Source organism: Aythya ferina, assembly GCF_964211825.1.
Source record: "Aythya ferina genome assembly, chromosome: 5".
Classification (NCBI taxonomy): Eukaryota; Metazoa; Chordata; class Aves; order Anseriformes; family Anatidae; genus Aythya; species Aythya ferina.
Window position 1 is genome coordinate 6,197,768 of NC_140301.1, and position 21,891 is coordinate 6,219,658.

Here is a 21,891-nt window from a genome sequence, read left to right on the forward strand (position 1 = left end):
TTTCCTTCCTTTCTCCTCCCATCTGCTCTTCCATGTGACCAGTGCTGTGCAGGGTGTACTTGGTGTAAACCAGCACAGCATAAAAGTCAGTGAAACACTGGTTGTTCCTTCCCAGGAAGTTCTGATGCATAATGTCTGTTGCTATTTCAGCAACCACCATCTAAAGCACTTCTTTTTCCAACTCCAGTATTCAGCCTATTTACAACTGCACTGAAAATAAAAAAAATAAAATTATTAAAAAAACAAACAAACAAACAAACAAAACTTCCCCTTCTTGTTTCTGTTTTCTCTTGCCAGTGCTTTTCCAGATAAAATCAATATCCTTAACACAGTTCCTTGTCAATATAATAGAGTCCTTGATAGACCTTTTGTTTCAGAAAGAATAATAATTCTACTTACAATAACTTAAAAATAATAATTATCTTACATAAGCATATCCTCAATTATAACACTTATTTTTTATTTTTAATAGGTTTCCTGACTCAATGCCTTCTCTGGAGAGAGAGACAGCAATACTGACATTGTATTCCCTAGGAAACTACGTGTTAGGATGTTAGAAAGGTCCCTTTGTATCTGAAGCCAAATTGGATGTCTCTGTTTCTCTTTCTCAGAATTCTCCACCTCTGCTTTTTTTCCATTTTATTCCTTTGGAGGTTTTTAAACTTAGACAGATTTCCTCTAGTTTTTGACTGTCCTGTGTGTAAGCATGAAAGTATTGACAGAATGCATGGAAACTTCACAGCAGGCAGATTTTAACCTCTGTTTCCTTGATTGTTGCAGGGTACAGTTTTTTATGCTTTATAAGCAGATTTCAGAGGTGTACAGAAGTCTTTTCTTGCAATATTCTTATAAAATTGAGCCCTAGAAAGGAAGTTATGATTGGAAGTTCTCTTTCAAAGTAGCAGCTTCATTTTTTTTTCCATTGCAGTCTGTAGTCTGGGTTGTCCTCTAAAGCAAGGCAGTAACTGCGTCACAGCATTTTACTGGAGTGTGTCAGTGTATCAGTCAGCAGAACTACGTACTGAAAATTTTTCCTTAGGAGTGGTGGTATTATATGTGTAGCCTCTTCCTATGCTGTGGAGAGTTGTCTGAACTTTTCTACTCAAGTATTGTCTGTAACTTAAAAAGAATGCTATCATTTATTACTCTCAGAGCAATAATGTTTGAATCCAGACTACCTAAAGAAATAAAATAACCTAATCAAAATATTACAAACTTATGACCAAGAAAGCATACCTAAATGTCAATAAATATGTATATAATTTATTTCCTTCATCTTAAAGGAGGGACAAGTTATCTACAATACTTTGACTGATAAATGTCCTATGTAAGAGTAAGCACTCCACATAAGAAAAACTACATTTTGTAGTGTTGCTTCATCTTTTCTGAGAATTACCAAGTAGGTGAGAGACCAGAAGTTTCCGAGGGTTTCTTTTAACAAGACGTTGCTATCACTGTGCTCATTAAGCCATTACATCGTGGTAGATTACAATGATGCTCTATGTCGGATGCACAGTGTTCTCAGAGCACATGCTATAGCATCTGGTTAAGAACCGGGGTTTATTTTTTTTTTTTAGCTACTATTTACTTTAGAGTTTTGTTCTGCCTAGATATAGATATAATAATTCTGCATATATATATTTCTATATAATCTACTTATCTATCTATCTATTTTTCCCATTGACATATTATCTCTGTATGTCAAATACATATTTGATAATCATTGAAAGCAAGATTGCTTGGCAGATCAGGCAAGACATCAATCTCAGTATACAGAACCATATACAGAACATTATACACTAGCAGAACAGAAAGACATTGGTTATCCTAAGCAACACTTTTTCTCTTATGAGTTAATCCTGGAATAGATTTCCCACTACTATCTTGATTTTTACAGACAAACATCTAAAAGGAAACAAGTATATTGATGTGAGCATATGTGCCTTTTCTTTTTTCTTGTCCTTCTCTGTAGGAAAGATGGCATTTTTTTTTCTTGTCAGTGCTGCTGCTTCACTGCAGTAATTTCACTCTTGCTATTTTGTGTCTGTTTTGACAGCTGTTTGAGGCTTCCAATTAAAATAAAAAAAAAGGCAATTTCAACTCCTTCTCTGTTTGTGGATGGAGTTTTCAGTTCTTAAAATTGATGTCAGCATCAATTTGAAGTGAATTTTAGCTTTTGGAAATAATTAACTTATTTAAGCTGCTGTTTCACTTTTACATATTATTTTATTTATATAATATATACACACTTGTTTCTAGCACTCAGCTGGTTAAACCGGATGCTACCATTGGTAGGTTTTGATACTGGACCATAATAATGTTTTTGTATTACTAATATAACATGTATAATTGACATGTGTATTTTCTAATTTTGAACAAGACTTGAGAAACATATTACTATTGGCCATTACCTGATGAGGCTTTCTAATGCTGAGATCTCTGAAATTAAAGAAGGCTTTTGTCATAGTGCAAAATCAACACTTAATTTCTATTCTGCCTAAGATTTTCTTTTTACTGCTTTGTTTTATCTTGGAGTCTGATCCAATTGATATAAAAATGCAAACGCCTGAAATCAAATTGAAGTCTTTATATGTTGTTTTGCTATAAGAACAGAGCTGGGAGTGATACCAATAATGCAATACACAATTTAAAAAACAAACTTGCTGAACTTTGGGCTTCCACAAGGCGGCGCTCCAGACTATAAAACTGGAAGGGAGCACTGAAAAGCACCAGTTCTAAACTCTGAATGAGATAAAACTTAGTGAAGGAACTGTGGTTCAGATGGTCCAAAATAATAGTTTTCCGAATGGAAAACTACTCATAAGCCAGATGCTAGAAGGCTTTAGTGATCTACTGCTTCAATGACAAGTTCACAGTACGAGTCTTGCAAAATGGTGAAAGCTAGCACTCTGGAATTGACAGGAACTGGAAATGTGCAGCAAAAAAAAAAAAAAAAAATCTCATGGGGACTGGCTCTAAAAATGAAATCATAAAAGTGTTTTGTTTTTTTTTTTTTTTTTTTTTTTTTTTTGAGCTAGTTAAATAATCCACAGATTGTTTAAGTCTGAAGTTAAATTCAACCACACATAATGATTTTGAATTCGCTATTCGTTTGTTGCAAACTCAAAATTATACATTGTGTTGATCAAAGACTGTTCCTTGTACTTGGAAGTTTACGTTTGTATAAATGTGAAACTAAAACTTTGAATTATACAATGCATTGTAAACTAATGTTAAAATTATCGCTACTTTTGGCTTGATTTACAGTGCGAATATTCTCACTAAAATTTTTCTTGAATGTTAAACATATTCATGGAAGGATTACATGTACAAAAATAATAAAAATGAGATTGGTTTAAATTCAAAGTACTTACAGAAAATGGTCATTACAGTCATCTGGTGCAGTTCAGATGAGAAAGCCAAGTTCTTGTGTTTCTTGGCTTATATTTTTGAAATATTGTAGGTGTAATTCATAACTACTATTTATTAAAATCATATTAAATCTTACCTGGATGAAAACCAAAGATGATTTTTGTAATGCCTACTATGGTATTTATTATTTTATTTTCCTGAGGTTAGTAGACACCAACATTATACTACTTCATCATATTCCAGTGTTGTATTGTTGCACTGAAGGAATGGGTTCATAACCTGTGTGCCTACATTTTCAAAGAAGAGAGAAGGGATCTGTTTATCCTTGGAAAAGCTGTTAAAGCTTTTTAAGTAACTTTTCCTCTGAGGTCACTAAATGTCACTAGCTGGTGGAAGAAAACATTTACTGATGTTGAATAACATGTTTTTGTAGTTCACTGGTAGCCATGAAAGAGTTTGTAACAGGGTGCTGCAAGACTGAGCAGTGGGTTTGGGACTCTTCAGTTATGTTGTCTGAAACGAAAATGTTGACCCTACATTAAATTTCTAAGCGATTGCTGATGACATGTTCAGAGATTATGATGATAGTTATGACACTAGAAACTTGAGCTGAATAGAATGGAGTTGTGCTAACAAGTGTCTAATTAAATCTGTGCAAAACCTAAAAGATATAAAAATGTCTATGAATCTAGAAGGAACTAGGACAGAAAAGGCCCTGAAGGAGCCATGCAGAAGTTGGTGAGGATGACTGAAACTTGCTGCACTGTTTTCACATTACCAATAAAGATGAGTCCTATTAGGGAAGAGTTTGAGAAGCAGTGCAGTATTTATTCGAAGTCAAAGTAGTGGCCAAGCCCAAACTCAAGATTCATACTTAACAGGAAAGGTTATAATTTAAAAATATATAAGAAATTGGAATATGATTAAAGGGAAAAAAAAAAAGCCACCTATCATTATGTATCTTGCTATTTATATCTGCTCCTGACATCTGAATCTTGAAGTCTCAAGGTAAGATTAATGAGGTCTGCTGTGTTCTCAGACTTGTACACAGGAGGTTTGAGATTTCTTCTGGAAAAGTTGGTTAAATCTGTACTCTGTTCAAGCACACCTCTCAGTATAGATGAGATCAGAATTAAGAATGGTATTCAGGAATTGAGCCAGAGACCTATTTTGACTTTAAATGGAGTTCCACATGTATAAATTCCTCCCTATCTAATCTCTTAGCAAAAAATAGATGTTCTTTCATGTCATAGAATCTAAGCAAGATCAACAGTTCTTAATGTTATTAGCTCAGATCTTCCTGCTTTGCACTAAACACAGAATGCTGAATAGTGAAGCATGTTTTGTGTGTTATTTATTTATTTATTTAAATATGCATTAGTCTGAGCATTAGTTTGGTGAAATCTCCTGACAGAAAGTTTCCAGGTCAGGAAAGGGTGTATTAGGTGGACCCGAGAAGCAGTCAGCTGTACAACTCTTAAAATGAACATTTTTTCAAAGCCTCATTTCAAGAAGATCATATTTCCATTTAATGTAGGTTTCATATTATGCTGCACCCTATCTCTGAAAACAAATGAAAAAATAAGCCCTTCACAAAATCTCCAGATTGGAAATAGTCCTTCAAATCCATAGAGAGTGAACTCTAAGCATGACGCATATGCAAGAAATGGATTTTGTGGCCTTTGTTCTCTAAGGTTAGAGCTATCACATTTGCAAGTCAGCATCAGATGAGATGGTCCTAGTGCCAGTTCATGGTGAATAATAAAGCGTATGTAGTATGCCAATTGAAGAGGACACAAACATGTTAAGCTGACATGAATAATAGGTAACCATTTTTTAAAATGTTATAAAGAAGTCAGCCTATTGTTTAGCAGCACTATCATCGCTATACTGATTCCATTCCTCAAGCTTTGTTATATCGCCAAAATTAATTATCTGTCCAGGGAAAAGGTCACATATATCTGTGCACAACATCCAACATTGTGCAGTGTGGTATCAGGTGGATTTGATCTGTTCCCTTTGACCTGTCAGAGCTCAGTGTGCAATGAATTGATACAGTTTGAAATATGTTTCTGCTCAAGACAATCCAGCCTTGTCACAGAAATATGCAACCCAGAATCTTTTTTTTTTTTTGTTTCTTACGTCAAAAAAGCAGAACGCTTGTCTAAAGAAAGCTGAAAAAGAGTGAATCCATTCCGCAACACATAATATGCGGTGAAATTTTCCATCTCTCTAGCCCTTAGTTGCCCAGACAATCAGTAACTGCATCTATTTACTGATTAAAATAAAGATTCAGTACCACCATCATGGCCTTTTACTGGGCTGGGGGGCGGGGAACAACTGTTCTGCCCTGCAAGCTATCCAGCCTGGCTCTGTTTGTTTCTCTGAGCAGATAGGGCATGACTAACTCGTCCATATGTTCAGACATAAAATTCCTGCTGTGGTTCTCTGCAACAGAGGACAAGCAGCATCTGTACATAAGGGATATGTCTTCCGTGCTTGAATCAATGTAGTCTTCCAATGGGGCATATTTATTCCTGACACTTGGGAGCTAGCACACTACTGTATCTTTAGGCCTGCTGGTATAATAGCAAGATACTTGCATATCATGTACAGAAAAGGGAATAACACATCCAAATGTTCTACCATGAATTCATTGTCTGTTCTGTGCGCTTGCACTTCTGGCAGATATATTGTGCAATCTCTGTAGAATTGTCATTCTACTAAGCCTGGGAAAGCAGTTGGGTTAATTTTGAGAATAACTTTCCTAGTCTGGGGTAAGTAATTACTGCAGTTATTCCCACATGCCATAGCAGAATTAGGCAGAGAATTTTTCATCTTCCTATGGGATTTTTAATGTTAACACATGAATGGCTATTACATGTATATTCTTTTAGGTCCTTTCATTCATATTATCTATGCGTTTCTGTCTGAAATGCAATTTTAAGAATGAGTTACTGCCTGGCATGGTAAAATTTAAGTGACAAATTGAGCTTGTCCACTGAAGACTGTCTTGCTGGTCTTTGGTACAAGCTGCTTCCTGGTCTAAAGTATGTCTGCTCTAAAGTGTGTCTTACTAGTGTCACACAGAAAGAAATGGCATAGGATATATGAAAAAATCCTATGGCATGTTTCTGTAGAGATTACAGAAATAAAGTTCAGTCTTTAATTCTGGGCTTTGTGTTTTCTTTCACAGGAACTCCCTCTTAAAAAACACTAGACTGTCTTCCTGTGTTTGACATGTGTCGGGTATTGGGAAGTATAGAGAGCTTTGTGATATATCTTGAATGGTATCTGTGTGTTGCCACACATTGTTATATGCATTACGTTAGCTTCTAAGGGCCGAAGTCGTTACACAGCTGAGGGCATGCCATGACCTGTTAATTATAGATCAGAATCTGACTGCTTTTTCCCACCTCCATACAAGGCCATGTATTTCTATCCTGTTTTTATATTTAAGTTATGCAGGGAACAGGCATCATTATATTTAGCATCATCACTTTTAGCTGGCATATTTAACTAATTAGTTATTTTTCTTTATTTTTTTCCATATAATGATTGTTTTGCAAATAGCTCTCCCTTTCAAAGCAGCTGAATCGTATTCAGCCCCAGTTTTCTCTTCTCCTTTTGTCAGAAGTATTATGCCATTATACAGAAGAGACAACTTGTGCCAACTAGAAACCGATGGTGTAGGAATTGTTGGCTCTACATACCTGTTGAAAGCTGAGCTTTTCTTTCTAGCGCTAGGCACTTCCAAGACTATATTTATATAATAGTTTTGGCATGAATATCAGTTTCATGATTGTGATATATCACATAGTGAGAAGTATATAGGATAAGCTTTAGCTCCTTATTAGACCTTTACCAAATAGATATACTTGTACATAGTCTTACAAAGAAAAGTTTAGGGAGTTAGATGAATCAAAAGTAGCCAATGCAAGGTCTGGCAGCCTAGATATGTCCATAGTCTTACCATATAACAGGCCCAAAGCTGCAAACATGCTGCTTTTTGTAGAGAAACCAGATGCTGCTACTGGAAAATGTCTCAGCTTGACATCTATGGCCAGATGGCCAAACCTGAGCCTTGTCTGTATTGTAGTGCATGCAGATAATTCTGCCAAGTATAGAAAAATAGAAATATGATCCAGTGACTGTCAGCAGTTAAAGAGGATTACAACAAATTCTTCCGTGTGCAGCCAAGGGACATCAAGTTATTGGTGGCTGTTCCTGCTGCATGTATGACCCAACTGTGAGATCTCAGCTTTGGCCCAGCACTGGTTCCAGCAGCACTTTGGTTTTAGGACATGATGGTGCTTGGCTTAGGAGAGAGATAACAGACACTGGACTGCTACTGATAATGGATTTCATTGCTTCTCTTTTGTTCTGTTCCAGTATACAGTCAGTCTGAAACTGTCTGCAGATTAGGCTAAGCGAACAGTCTTTGACATAGAGACAGGAACAGCTTATGAAAGCATGTAGGGGCAGGAGCTAAAAGCACTCTTCCTTAAAACCTGTTAATTGCATAGAAACTTGAATTTCTGTTAAATAGGTCATGCTGGCTCTCTTGACCAAACAGTATTGAGAAACCATCAGTGCACGAAGCCTAAGTTAGTGGTAATTATAGATCCAACTATATTTTGTAATGTGGAGGGTGGCTCTAGCTGGGTGGTTTGGTCAAGTCTTAATTTTTCTTGAAGTTGCCGTTTACTGAAATAAGTCAAAACTCATTTTCATTCTGCCATCTAAACCTTATCTGGTTGCTCTGCATTATTAAGCAGTTATGTTTTTTTCCAGGTTACTGTGTTTCAGTCATAAACATGAACGGTGAAATATGCTTTGGATGAAAAATATCATAAACCAGAGTGCAACTGTGGGACTTGTATCCAAAGTAGTTAATAGATGCAATTGTATACTTGAGGGTCTATTTTACCTACCTAATTACCTCGTGTTTTCTGACTACAGTGGGGCTAATAAACTTTGAAAGCAGTGCAATGATTTTACAATTCTAGAGAAACAAACATAGTATTTACCTTTATTCATACTGCTTAGAAGCTTCAGAAACTGTGCAATCCCAATTACCTTTTGTAATGAACATCATCCCATGAGAAATTTCAATTCCCCTACAATCTAACTGAATGTAGGCAAAATGGAAAATGCACATGGAGAAATCAGTTTGCCCAGCAGGGCTTTTGCACAGACTAATTCTTAGAGAAGAAGTTTAATTTACTCCAAAACACCTAGGGTGATTCCTGGGGGTTGCAATAGCTAATTTATGCTGAATGAGAAATACAGTTTCTTCAACTACCTGATTAGAGTGATATACTTTTTGCCAAAGCAGTGTCCTTGATACTATAGAATAGCTGTAAACTACCCCTGCCTCCCCCAGATTGTGACATATGGATGGTTGTTGGCTGCTGTAATGCTCCGTTTGACAGTATCAGATGGGATTTACTCTGAGTGGTGTTGAGGGGGAGGATGTTCTACAACCTTATAGCTGACATTACAATCAAGCATGAAATGAGGATGAAAATTTACTGTTTAAAACATAGCATTGCCTATTAAAGGAGTTAATTGGTGACTAGTTATTCAGAAAATGTTATTCTATGTCATAAATGTATGTGCACAGTGACTGATCTCAAGTTTGAACAGTTTACAGGGGTGTTGAAAAAAGAACTTCAAAGTGATTCAGTATAGAACAGTGTGCAGCTGGTTTTGTGCTGGATTTAGACCCTTAGGGTAACCAAACCTTGAATGGAATTGTGTTTATGGAACTGTCTAAAATGAGGAAAAATTTCTAAGGTGGTGTAAAATATCCCTAAAAGCAGTCTGCAGAAATGGTGACTACATTTGGCTTTATTTATGTGGCTTTTATCCCACCATCACTTTTTCAGGACAAGCGTCCTATTAAGTTAAGATTTACTTCTCTGCAGTGGGCCAGCTTCATTCCTGCTTATGCCTTCGAGCTAAGCGGTAATTATTCCTGGATCTGGTCCTCTGTTTGGCTTTCTTTTTCATTTTTACTTGAGTTCAACCTTTTCAGGTGGTGTGGTTTAGCCAGGACTGCATTCATGTCAGCAATGTTCCCCTCCTGCAAGTTTCTTCTGTCCTTTAGTATCTTGAGAACCAAGATAAGGAACTTCTTCAAACTTGTTAAGGTTCCCATTATTGTCTTGTTTGTTCATATTACATGTTCATGAGAATGATGCAGCCAGAAATAGCATGAGAAAGAGCATTGACTCCAAACCATATCATTACGCAATATATTGGTATTATAAAATAATCTTTTTTTTTTTTTTTCTGATGAGTATCAGAACTGATTTTATTTATTTATTTATTATTATTATTATTTTTTTTTTTTTTTACTGAACTGTAAAAGACTCTTAAGCTTATGCTTACCTGTTTTGGAATGTCCTGATGCTTCATGTGTGCTGATATCCTTTCTTCCCTTTCACAGCTGCTTGTAATATTAACTATACACCCATACATAAAAAAGCAGCTCTCTTGCCTGAAGGTACTTTATTGTGTTTGTAAAAGACTGGTTCAGGGAGTTGAATTCCACTGGACCACACACACTTGCAGGAGCAGTCATAAATTTTGCAATTGCAAGCACGGTTAAATCTTTTATTTATAAGGTAACGTACTTCGTATACTGTCAGAAAACAACGAGCAGAATGTAGTTCTGGTGCATCTGTCCTAATGTCAGGAATGTCTGCCAGTTTACAATTTTCAAACAAATAGTTTTCTGTAGTATCAAACATCAGTCATCTGCATGAGCTCTTGGGTACTAAATTAAACAGACAGAAGTCCTGTCTTAATATAAATACAAGTCAAACATGTTTTGATAGTTTTGAAAGAACCTTATCTGTGTGCAAAATATTGTGGAAAAACAAATTGTGAAGGTCTACTTAATTACAACTGACAAACAATGGGAGCTGGGCACATTGTGGCTTTTAATTCTCAGAATTGCCTATGGGGCTAAAGAGGCTAAAGAACCTCAATTCTACCAGAACTAATTATAATGCATCTGATGTAGTGCTGCCTTCTTGGAGATTTCTGAAAGATGTGAATTTTGGAGTAAAGTTGGAACAAAAGAGACTAAATTTGGACAAAGGCTGGTGTTCCATGTTACTCAAACTCTGTCTGCCTGGCCTGCGTGTGTGTACGCTTATATGCACACTAATTAACTTAGAAACAAGATGTGTGTGTTTGAAAGCTTCCCCTCCCTTATAGTTGTACCATTTGGTCTGATAGAAAGTATTATGTGTCCTAGTATATCTTGTCTGGCTTATATCCTTACATAATTGTAGCTAGGACATTAGTTATATTTGCTAGCTTTTGCATGTATATTGCAGACAGTTTGTGGAGTGTAAAATAAGACAGAATTTGATGCATTAGATGATCAAGTACATATTAGTATTTTGATCTTTTTTGTATTTAGATTTTTTTTCTTTTAATTTAGAGTATCTATTTAAATATTATTTTTAGGAGCATGATGTTTTGATAGTTACCAACAGCAGATTCAAAAGGCATTCAGTAGCCCCATTCATACATTACATACAATTTATTACTTTTCTAATGGCCTTGATAATAAAATAACGTACAAGTCCATTCATGTATTATGTTTAATCTCCCTGAAGACAAAGGATTGAATTTGTTTGCTTTCATGCATACCAATATTTATCATATCAATTCATTATTGGCTGAAGTGTGCGAGATCAAATCTGGTGCAAATTTGTTACATTATGTGAATTTAAGTGAAGTTAATGGCACAGTATGGAATTAGTGATGCAATAACCAAACAGTGATGAGTCTTGGTGGGGATATTTTTTCAAGTTTCCAAGAATGTGTTATTTCTACATTTTTAGCAGACCTAGCTCTGAAACAACTGAACAACAGAGGATTTTTTAAAGGGCTGAATGTCTAACTGCCTTTGTTATGATTTTTTTTTGGCTTTGCACACTTGGGAATCTCAGCAGTCCTTGTGCTACCTGCCAGTCAAGCCCTATCTCTTCTAATTGTGAAACTGGACCTAGTTCTGGACTCTAGGCCTGGGCTGCCCTGTGACCTGGGTCTGAGCACTTGTTCATCTATGCTGATACCTGTTTTTCTGTTCAGTCTTGTCTTGAAGGCAGGCAGGCAGGAAGCAGACAGATCTGATGAGCCAAGTCAAGTTGCCCTATGGGCTCTTTTGACTGCCAGTTGGATCAGCCTGCTGTAACAAGTAGTCTCGTATATGAACTTAGACTGCTTAAAATAAATAAATAAATAATTCTGGCTTCAGACAATGTTCTACTGTTGAGCCGGGATGAGTAGCTCCTTCTCTTGCTTTTCAAAGTTTTACCACAAATCTTCAATCTATTTTCTCTTTTCTTCTCTTATTCTGGGAGCTCTGGAGCCAATTCAGAATAGAATATCCATCATGGGATAGACCCTGATGATCTTTTACCTTTCAGATGTCCTTCAAACTAATTTGGACAAAAATAAACACTAGAATTTTCTGTCCTGAATGTTTCAGACATGATTGGTCACTGACTGCCTCAAATGGGTATTTTGTCATTTGGCTTCTGCAAGTTAGGAGGATAAAAAATGAGTGCTGTCAGTTGAAAGCACTCTAAATACCTTAATAGCCATTACCTTAGGCAGTACCTTTTACTCTCCATTTTGTCTTGATTCCAAAATATGACTTTATCTTCCTCATTTGTCGAATACCTTTTAAGATTTGCAGTCTCAAAAGATGAAGGTGCCTTCCTGTACCCAGAATAGCTCCCACAAATCTGTCCAAAGAAGTCTTTTAGAAATGCATCACTATAAATCATGAAATATTTGTGCTGGGTGGGGGGCAGGTGGGGGAATAGATAACCACCTATTAAATGAATGATGCTTCTTTTCAGTGCCTGGCCTGAAAAGATAACAATATATTGATGCTGTTAAGTGGAGTAATGATCTTTGGTTACTATTCTTTTTTTTTCTATTTTCACTGTGGTATATGCAAATATAACCCATTCCTACAGAAAGTGAATGTGTAATGTTCTAACGTGGATGCACGTATTTTCAGTACAAGTAATTTTCTCAGAATCTTACGTAGCATTTAATAACCACAATAGATTGCACCTACAAGCACTATGTGTATGTCTGTTTATAGCTAAGGATCTCAAAATATTTTATGGACATTAACTGTGAACAATATAAAATAACATGCATCAGTGAGGAAAAAATTGTGTTAATTCACCTTTTTAGGAGCTTGAAAAATCATTCCTTTTATTTTTATTTTCCTGCAAGTATTAGGAGTAAGTTCTAGTGGCAGATACCTACTGAAATCCAAGGACACAAATCACCTTGGTTTTGAACTTGGAAAACCAAGCCACCAGAATTTCAACTCATGTTTTAAAAAAAACTAGAACATAAAAACTGAATTCCTAATTTAAAGCACTTTGTAAAGTATTCCAGTGTTGAAATAGTAGGACAAAATTTTGTTCTTTGTTTCCTAGTGGCATGCTTCCTTGGCAAAAAGACTACACAATTAAGTTTCCTTTTTGAGACGTTTCAGATTTTCAGGAGTTAGAACTGCAGTTCATATATAGCAACTGCTTTTGAGAGACTGGGAATGTTTTGGAAGCATCTTAGGAAAGAATTTCACATGTTAAGTTGTACTAACCTGGTTCAGACACAGTCAGTGTGCAATGTCAGTGCTGTTGCATCAGATCCTATGAAATATTGCAGAGGAACTTTGTGTGATTTTTTTTTTTGTTTTGTTTTGTACTGAGTTGAGTAATCTACTATGTACCCTGGACATGCACCAGATAGAAGTGGCTCCATCTTAGTTAAAACTATAAAATGGGCTGACTTGTAGTTGCATCTGTATGAGCAGGCAGGTGTGTACATGTTGTAACAGATGTTTTATTGTTGGAGTTCTGTGTAGGGCCTCAGGGTTGTCCGAATCATCCTATGCTGAAGGGGTAGGACCTCATGCAATGATGTAGAGTGACTTCATAGACTTTTCCTGACAGCTCATTATCTTTTTTGTATTCAGAAGTAATAGAGCTGGCATAGCTCTCTGAAGAAAAAGAAATCAGTGTGGTAGAGAGGGAACATCCTGGAGAGAAGGCTAGGATCAGTCCAAGTTGAAGGATATGATGAAAAGGCAGTATGTACAAGCTGGGACGTGTTAATATTTTCTTGGGAGGTGTACCAATTTACATATGAAATGAACAAAGAGATTAAGTGCTTGGAAATCAAGCATAGAAAAACATTTGGCTGAAAAATGCTTAAGATGGGTGCTGCGTGCTGGAACAATAGAAGCAGCAGCAGCAGACTGTGCTTCGTGTACATTATCTGCAGCAATCATAGTGCCTTTATGATCTGTATGCCATTAGAGGAGTGAGTGATTGCTTCAGTGTATGACCAGATGTTTTATTTGAAGACCATTAATCAAATTTCCCAAGGCAGAAGAAACATTAAGCAATTAATTAAGTTATAATACTGGTCTTGTAAGAGGGTTCTGTCTACACTAATTAATCAAGCCAAGTTGGAAGATTTTGTTCAAGGAGCTCTGAAACACTTTCTGATAGCCTTCAGAGAAAAACTCTGAGTATTACAGAGATGTGAGCTAGTCAAAAAGACCCTTGCTTTGCCCTCATGTCTGCTGCTGTGATGGGCTGTCTTAGTCATGGTTACATCAAGATACTTTATAGTCACAAGGACTATTGTAAGGAGCTTCAGTTGAGTGAGACAAGAAGTCCCTCTTCCTTTCTGCTTTGAATTTAAGGAAAATGCTTTGAATTTTGAAAGATTAAATCAGACTGCTGTTTTGATTGTTCATCTTGGGAGAATGTAGAGAGAATATACAGTTAGGAAGAGCTCATTTTTATTTTTAATGCAACAGCAACAGTGCCCGCAGGGGTTTCAACCTAGAGCTTTATAAAATGAGACTCTTGTTTCCATCTTGCCATCATAAGAGCATTAACTTCAAGAGGAGGGAGTTAGTATCCAGTGCTACCTCCTAGCAGTTCTATAGGAGGAAGAGTTTTCATGGCTGCAAGAGAGCTTGTGGGAGCTTCCCCATACGTAGTCAACAGTGACCTGTGTCAGTAGTACCAAATTTCCTTAAACTTATTTGAAAACTTGAGCCTCAGTTGTGTAGGAGGATGCTGGATGTTTTCTCATCTTGTGCTGAAAATAACAAGGACAGTTTTGTTAGTGTTTTATTTACTTGAAAGCTTTTGAAACTAGCTGTAATTGGATCTCCCATTCCTCTGTCTGAAGGGAAGGGACAGATAAGCTTGAGAAACCTGCTGTGATCAGTCACGCAGGAAATAAAATAACTGAAAATAGAAGATGAGACAATTTGAAGACTGTTTAAGAAAAGAACCATTAGGTGTGAAAATAAGATTTGTTTTGACACATTACCTACTAAAGCAGCCAGGGAAATTAATGTAATAGTTGTACTTTTCAGATTAACAGTTAATACACAAATGGATGTATTTGTTTCGTAAGTTACTGGAGCATGTTTTGGTTGATGTCAGCTGGCTTCCACGCTCTGCCTGGCTGGCTGGATAAGCGTTCTCTGGCACGCTCTCCGGAGAACGTGCCTAATGTAGGAGGTAGAAAGATCCTTTAATCAAAAGGGTCTACAGGACTTGGAAACAGCCTGAAGATACGAAAAATTAAGTAGTAAAAAGTTTGAATGTCGTAGAAAATCCTTGACCACTAAGGTAGCAAAATGGATTCAGTTTTGACAGACTGAGCCAGATAAGAGGTCAACAACCGCACTGCGTGTGTTTTGTGATGAACTGTGGCTGCTCACCAACAAGAAATCTGCTAACTCAATCAAGGTTAAACAAATACCAATCAGAACTAAATGGCAAATAGTGGCCCTAGCATCATTTTTTGCAAAAAAAGGCAGGATTAAGAGTAAAACATTTTGTGATGGTTAAGGGAAAGACAATGAAATGAAAAAATGACGTAGAGTCTAACTTGTCTTGGGCTGGCTTGGGAAAGCTGCAAGACATGTTTCCATAGAAACAATAATTACAGATTATGTAGATGCTGCAAGGGCCACAATCTTTTCTTACTGCCTAGAAGAGGGTTTCTTGGCAGTGAATAGAACAGGCAGGTGCCAAAGTGATGAAATCATCACTGGTAATAAAACCATTAATTGAGATGGAAATCTTGAGGGGCATTACAGTAACTGATTATATATGGAAAAATAAACAAGTTATCATACAGTGTTCACAATTTTTTTTCAGTCTGTCTTCTTCAAACATGTTAATTAGACTAATAAAGATACTCTCTTCCCACAAACTTTGTACTGTTGTTAGATTATCATGGACCAAATGTAGTCGTTTGAGGGAAAAGTAGCTGTTATCTATGCATAGATTTCTAGCATCCCTATTTTCCTTGATCTTTCAGGGAAGAACATATATACTATTTTTTTCTTCAGAAAAGAAACAAGTGCAAAGCCAAACAAAAAACATATGTACACAAACATCTCAGAGGAAAAAGCTTGTATAGATTACTGAAAATCTTTATTATACTTGTACTATTTTTTATTTTATTTTTTTATTTTTTTTTAGTACTTGTTAACATGACAGAAGGACCTCTTTAGGACTTACCTGCATAGCATAGGATAAAAAGATTAGATAAAACGTTGAACAGTATTTGGAAAAATTCTTGATGAATCACAGTTGATCTTCTAGGTACCTTCTAGGGGTGGGCTTTGAGAGAACAAAATAAGCTGAAAGAAACTGTCATTTGGGTTTCAGTGGGAATATAACTGATGAAAAAATTAGAACTTTTTCTATAATTTTTCTTATTGACTTAGATTAATTGGATTGTTCTAAGAGGAGATCTGGGGTAGTTTAGTAAACTAGTTTCTAGTAAGCTTCTAGCTTCCCAGGGAGGACAAAAACAACGTTGTATCTGTCAAGTTAAATTGTGTAAGTGATTTTACTTGGACAAGTGAGAAGTTTAAATTATAATAATAATAGATCATTTTGTGTCTGTTTGTGAAGTTCTATTTGTGCCAAGTAGGCTCACGTGAAATTCCTGAGATCCTGTTCTGATCTCAGATATCAATGGCCAGACTGGGCAGCTGTTACTACGATTACTTACCACTTTCATATATACTGCACTCATGCCAATACTTAGTACCAGTATCATCTATTGGAAGAAAGAAACATAATTGGGATAATGACACTGATGTATCTGTTCTGGAGAGCCCTCATCTGAGGGCTGCTCTGGCAGTATGGAGGTTATGAAGCAGGTATGAATATGTCTAACTGTAGTGCAACAGCACAGTACAGGGTAAAAGAGGAAAAAAAAATAAGCTGAATGAAGTACCAGATGAAATTAGAGGTACAAGTATTAGAGCAGAATTTTGCAGTATATTAATATAAAGCTCATATAACCAGGAAAACACAAAAGATAGTAGTGTTTTTTGATGACATGCAATCACAATCTTCATCCAGGTTCCCATAAACTACTCTGCATTTTTTTATTATTATTTTTCAATGTATTTCTAAGATTTTGGCTAATTGTCATGGCTACTCTTCTCTTAGACACAAAATTATTCAATAACTGGGGAACATTCTTACAGTTGTGTTGTTTTCCTAAATCACCCAGGTCTACAATCTTTCAGACTTAGAAGCATGCTACTGCTGTGTTTGAGGAAGCATTTGAACATGTCACCCAATACCTACAAGTCTGAAATGAGGGAAGGTTGCATCAGGATATTGTTGGCAAGGTAACTTCTGTTATAGGCCTATCTGCCTCTCTATACAGTTTACTCCAGTTAATTTTCATAGGTTGATTTTCTTAAATGTCATACATCATGTGTTCTTGTTATGAAATGGTAGATAAGATATAGTGTATGAAGAAATGTCATTCGTTGTTTCATATTTCACTCTTAATTAGTCTATCACTGGAATATTTTTTCAGACTAAATTGTCAATTTTGTCATGTACTTAAGTAGTTTCATTTTTACGCTTTAGAGAAGTATACATTTTCAATTGATATAATCCAAGATCATGTAATTCTTACTGAAGCACAGAATCCATACGTACTTATTCCTTTGAAGTTCAAGGGGGCAAATTGTTTTCATAGGTACTTACTTCTTTCTGGAGAGTTGGTGAGAGGGAAGAGGAGAAAGAAAATGGGGAGAATCAAATCTGGGCTCACCAAACTTTGCAGCAAACCTTTCATTTGCGCACTAGACACTGAAATTTCATAAGAGGTTATAGCTACATTATTAATAAAATGAATATTATTCCTTTTCATATTGTTTCTACAGTTAAATCACTATACCATACTGATCCTGTCAGTTTCTGCTTTTTCTTCTGATACTGTAATGATTTATAGAACATACTGGGCAATATTGATCTACATTTCAGTTGAATTCATTTATTTTTTTTGTGAGTAGTAGGTTTGTTGACGTATCCTTGCAACATGAGATACTTGTGTGTTTCATATGTGCATGAATAATATGAATATGTACTTAAACCCAAAGATCACGATACAGGGTAACATTCCTATCCAACAAAACATGCAGATATATACCCAGGACTCACTGAATTGATAAAATTGCATCATGTCTATATTTGTTTCATGCAGTGTTTGGAAACGATGGGCTTAGACACATTCATAAGTATTTCTTTAGTTAATTCCCAAGAGTGTAAATTGAAGTATGTAGGTAAAAGACTTTGTAATACTATATCTAAATTATTGTTCTAGATGTTTGTATGGTTACCTGTTAAGTCATGACTCAAGTGCAAGCCAGTTCTCACTTTCCTCCATTTCTTGCTTTCCATGGGTAAGAAATATACAAAGACTAGAGGACACCTAAGGCACATGTCAGCCTAGGTGGTAGTGTCAAAGACCGTATCTGTCTCATGTCTGTATGGAGTAAGGCCTTTCAAGTGCTCATTTACAAAAAAAAAATAAAAAAATAAATTCAATTTATTGCCCAAAAAATAGCTGCATAGCTCCTTTTGTGGAAATGTGAAGGAAATTGTGACTTCAGAAAAGCCTAAAGAAATACACGATTGGATAATGACTAATTCTAGTGGTGACGTTTTCAGAACAAAAGCTTATGAATTTGAGCATGGCTGTGATTAAAGATTGGGGTAACCAAGCCAAAATGAATCTACTGCTATTTATTAATCCTCCTTCAGTAAGTATCTTCCATTATTCTCCACATATTTACTTATGTCTTTGCTCAGAGCCTATATTTCAGTATAAATCAAAATGAAATTTAGCTATGTGAAGTTGCTTTGCTTTCATTTTCTATGATTGACACTATTTACACAATATATATGCCTGTTAACTTGCATCCCTTCTCAACTTTGCTGTTGTTGAAGTAATTCAGTGCAGTGACTGACACAAAAGTTGGATGTTACTGGCTGTCATGCATGTAAAGACAAGTGTGGTAGTTCAGATAGTGCTATAAGACTGAAATTTGAACAGCAAAAGCCCACGTTCTCTCTAGACACAAATCACATCAGTCTGTTCATTTCCAGTATACTGACACATTTGGCAAGTTAGATAATAGATCTTAAATATTTTCCTTTATCACTAGATGTGAGTGTTGTACTAAACATAGTGTGCAAGTTTTTTCCAGTAGGAAGAAGCATGGTGTAACAGTTGTCAGTATTAGAACTCAGCTTGAACACTGGCTTTCTTATGATTTTTGTCATATTGCTTAATTTTGATCTATTATCACCTTTCACAAAAATCTGTGTGCATCACAGATATTAGAGAAACAGGAAAAACATGAAAATAGATCTTTTTGAGACTTTGACTGGGAAAAGCATGCACTTTACTGTAGTAATCTCTTTATAGTCTTTGATATCTGGTGTTGACGAGTTAAATGACCTCACTTAGTTTATTCCATGGGACCTCTCATTAGGGCAAGCAGAATTCCCCTTTATTCTCTGCAGCACTTAAGCTTGGCTCCAAATTCAGCACTTCTCCTCTGTCTTGTAAGGACATACAGTGTGCACAAGAAATTTTCCAAAATGAGGAAATTGAGGTTACTCTTGATATTCAGTCACTGGAGGGGAAAAAAAAGAAGTAGCAGAAGCCTATGATTTGTCACAAGACTAGAAATAACCTTTGAATAATTGGCCTCATTAAATAGAGGCTTGTCGTTATGGTAATATCATCCCAGTTGATGCAGAAAACCAAACAGGGTCATAAAACAGCAATTATGAGACATGTCACAGTGAAAGTATTGGGTAAGAAATTGTCTTGCAGGAAGTGATTGTTGGCAGGTTTCCTAGGAAGCATGTATTCTAGGGATGCCTCATTCACCTAATCCTGTGGTGCAGTCCACATAGCACAATAGTTGCCTGCTTACTGAATGAGGACCTCAAGATCAAGACCATTCATCAAACCCAAATTGATCTAGGAGTTTCTTTTCTCTGCCCGTCACATTCAATGACTGATTAAGGTAGTGAAACCCTTTCTTAAAAAAAAAAAAATAAAGTTTAGAAACTTGTGAACAATGTGATTATAATGCATATATGCAGTATGTAATATATGTAAAAAGACAGTGGAAGAAGGAAGAAGATCATGAAGCTGATGCTTTTGAAGAGCTCATCAGACTGAAAAGCAAGAACACTTTTAAAAAAAAAATAAAAATAAAAATAAAAATGGTTAAGGTTAGGGCTACTGTTAGTATGAAAAAAATACTTTGCTGTTCCAAGAACTTGAAATTGTTTTCTCATTAACTTGAAATACTTGAAATACTTGAGAACTTGAAATACTGTTTTCTCATTAAATGTGGTAAAAAAAAAAAAAAAAAAAAAGCTTAATTAAAAAACAAACAAACAACCCCCCCCCCAAAAAAAAAAACTTTAGTTGTAAGATAAATAGTATCTGTGGGTTGCTTGGGTGTTTATGAAGGCAAAATTTTATTGCTCCTCTTCCTTATTACATAGCCCATGAACGTTCTTGTGTTCTATTTCCAGTTTAAAGTCATGCAAAATTTAGGAGTTCCTGTATTATAGGAGGCAGGTGGATCACCAGCTGCTTTGCTAAAATGCTGCATGAGGCACACAAATTTCTGTGCTGATATTGTACAGAACCTTTCATTCACACAGAAAGAGAAAGAACAGTCCAGTGGCTGGAGTTGTGGTTTAGGATAGGTGGATGTTGCCACTGATGTTCCCACTCTTGTGGGAACTGGACAGGTATAGGGGACTCTGATTTAGCTGCATGTACTGAACTCGAATATCTGAACACTTGATTGTTCTCAGCCCTGAAGGACTGTTGTGTCCCAATAAGCTGTTAGGATGCAGATTGTTTGGAGGAGAAGAGGGTTCTCAATAGTGTGGATGTGAGTCATTCCCTGTCAGCTGGCCTGAGGCCAAACAGGCTTGTGCATATTAATTTACTAGAACAGCTAAGGCCTACTCTTAAAGTTTTTTTTATTTTTTTATTAAAAAATAAAAAATTATTAATTATAAGTGGAATTCAATTTTTCATTTAAAAATGAAAAGTCAAGGTCTTTTGTTTTAAAATTATTAAAAAGATACATTTCAGCATTAATACTCAGTGCTCTTCAGTGAAATGACTCAAGAATTAATTTGTGGGCAAATAAAATTCTTTGAACTTGTTTGAAAAAAGTTTTTCTCGTTTTAGTGTTTATGGTTGAATACGTTTACGTTTAAAATGCTGAATACGTTTAGCTGTCCCAGGAGTCAGACAGGATTAGTGTGCTCAGCTCCTAACTGGAAGGCTTTATGTTCAGGTGTGTGGCAGTAAATAGATCTATGGAAGAACTGACTTAAACAAGCACAGTTACGCAGGCATGAAGTCAAATATCTGCCAATACTGAACATAGAATATATTTCTTCCTATTTAAGTGGAAGCTAGTTAAATATGTAAATGTGTCATCTTTTTTCAACATCCAGAATGATGATTTTTTTCATACAATTCCTTTATAGTTTTGTTCCACCTCCCTCCCCACCCCCTTTTGATTTTACCATTTAGTGTAATGATAGATACGGAACAAAATAGATAATATGTTAGTTGTAATTTAAAGAATCCATTCATCTTCTGGATTAGGCTTTTTGAAACAATTTGTCCATATTTCCTCTAATTAACTGGAAAAAATACATTAACATGAAAATGAAAAACAGCTTTAGTTAATGGACTTATATAAGTTTCATTACGTATATTTGTAAAATTTGTTACTTGTACAAACTAATGATAGCTTCTCTATTTCACTAAAGTATTATGAGCATATGTATAAGTGTGTTAGCACAGAAGATTTGAGTAATTCTGTTTTAAGATGCATGTTCCTGAGATACCCATGTCCTCAACTCTCCGTTGTGAAGGCAAATTGCATACTATCCAGAACTTACAGTAAGATGTTTTGAGTTACAGTTGCTCTTTATAATATAGAATAGTTCAGTTGGAAGGGACCTACAAAGATCACAAAATCCAACTGCTTGAATATTTGCAAATTAAAGTTTTCTTATATTTGCATGTTGCTACAATGTATGAGTGCTTGTAACTGAC

At 35.8% G+C, this 21,891-nt stretch overlaps 1 long non-coding RNA gene across 2 annotated transcripts in view; it reads left to right on the plus strand.

The window, feature by feature from the left end:
- Positions 1-18,503, plus strand: part of LOC311438011 — a 29,161-nt gene extending 10,658 nt beyond the window's left edge. For both annotated transcript variants that reach the window (XR_014693891.1, XR_014693892.1), the window contains 2 exons: positions 16,993-17,113; positions 17,473-18,503. This is a non-coding gene — a long non-coding RNA (uncharacterized lncRNA). The remainder of the gene's footprint in view (positions 1-16,992; positions 17,114-17,472) is intronic.
- Positions 18,504-21,891: the final 3,388 nt, after the last annotated feature.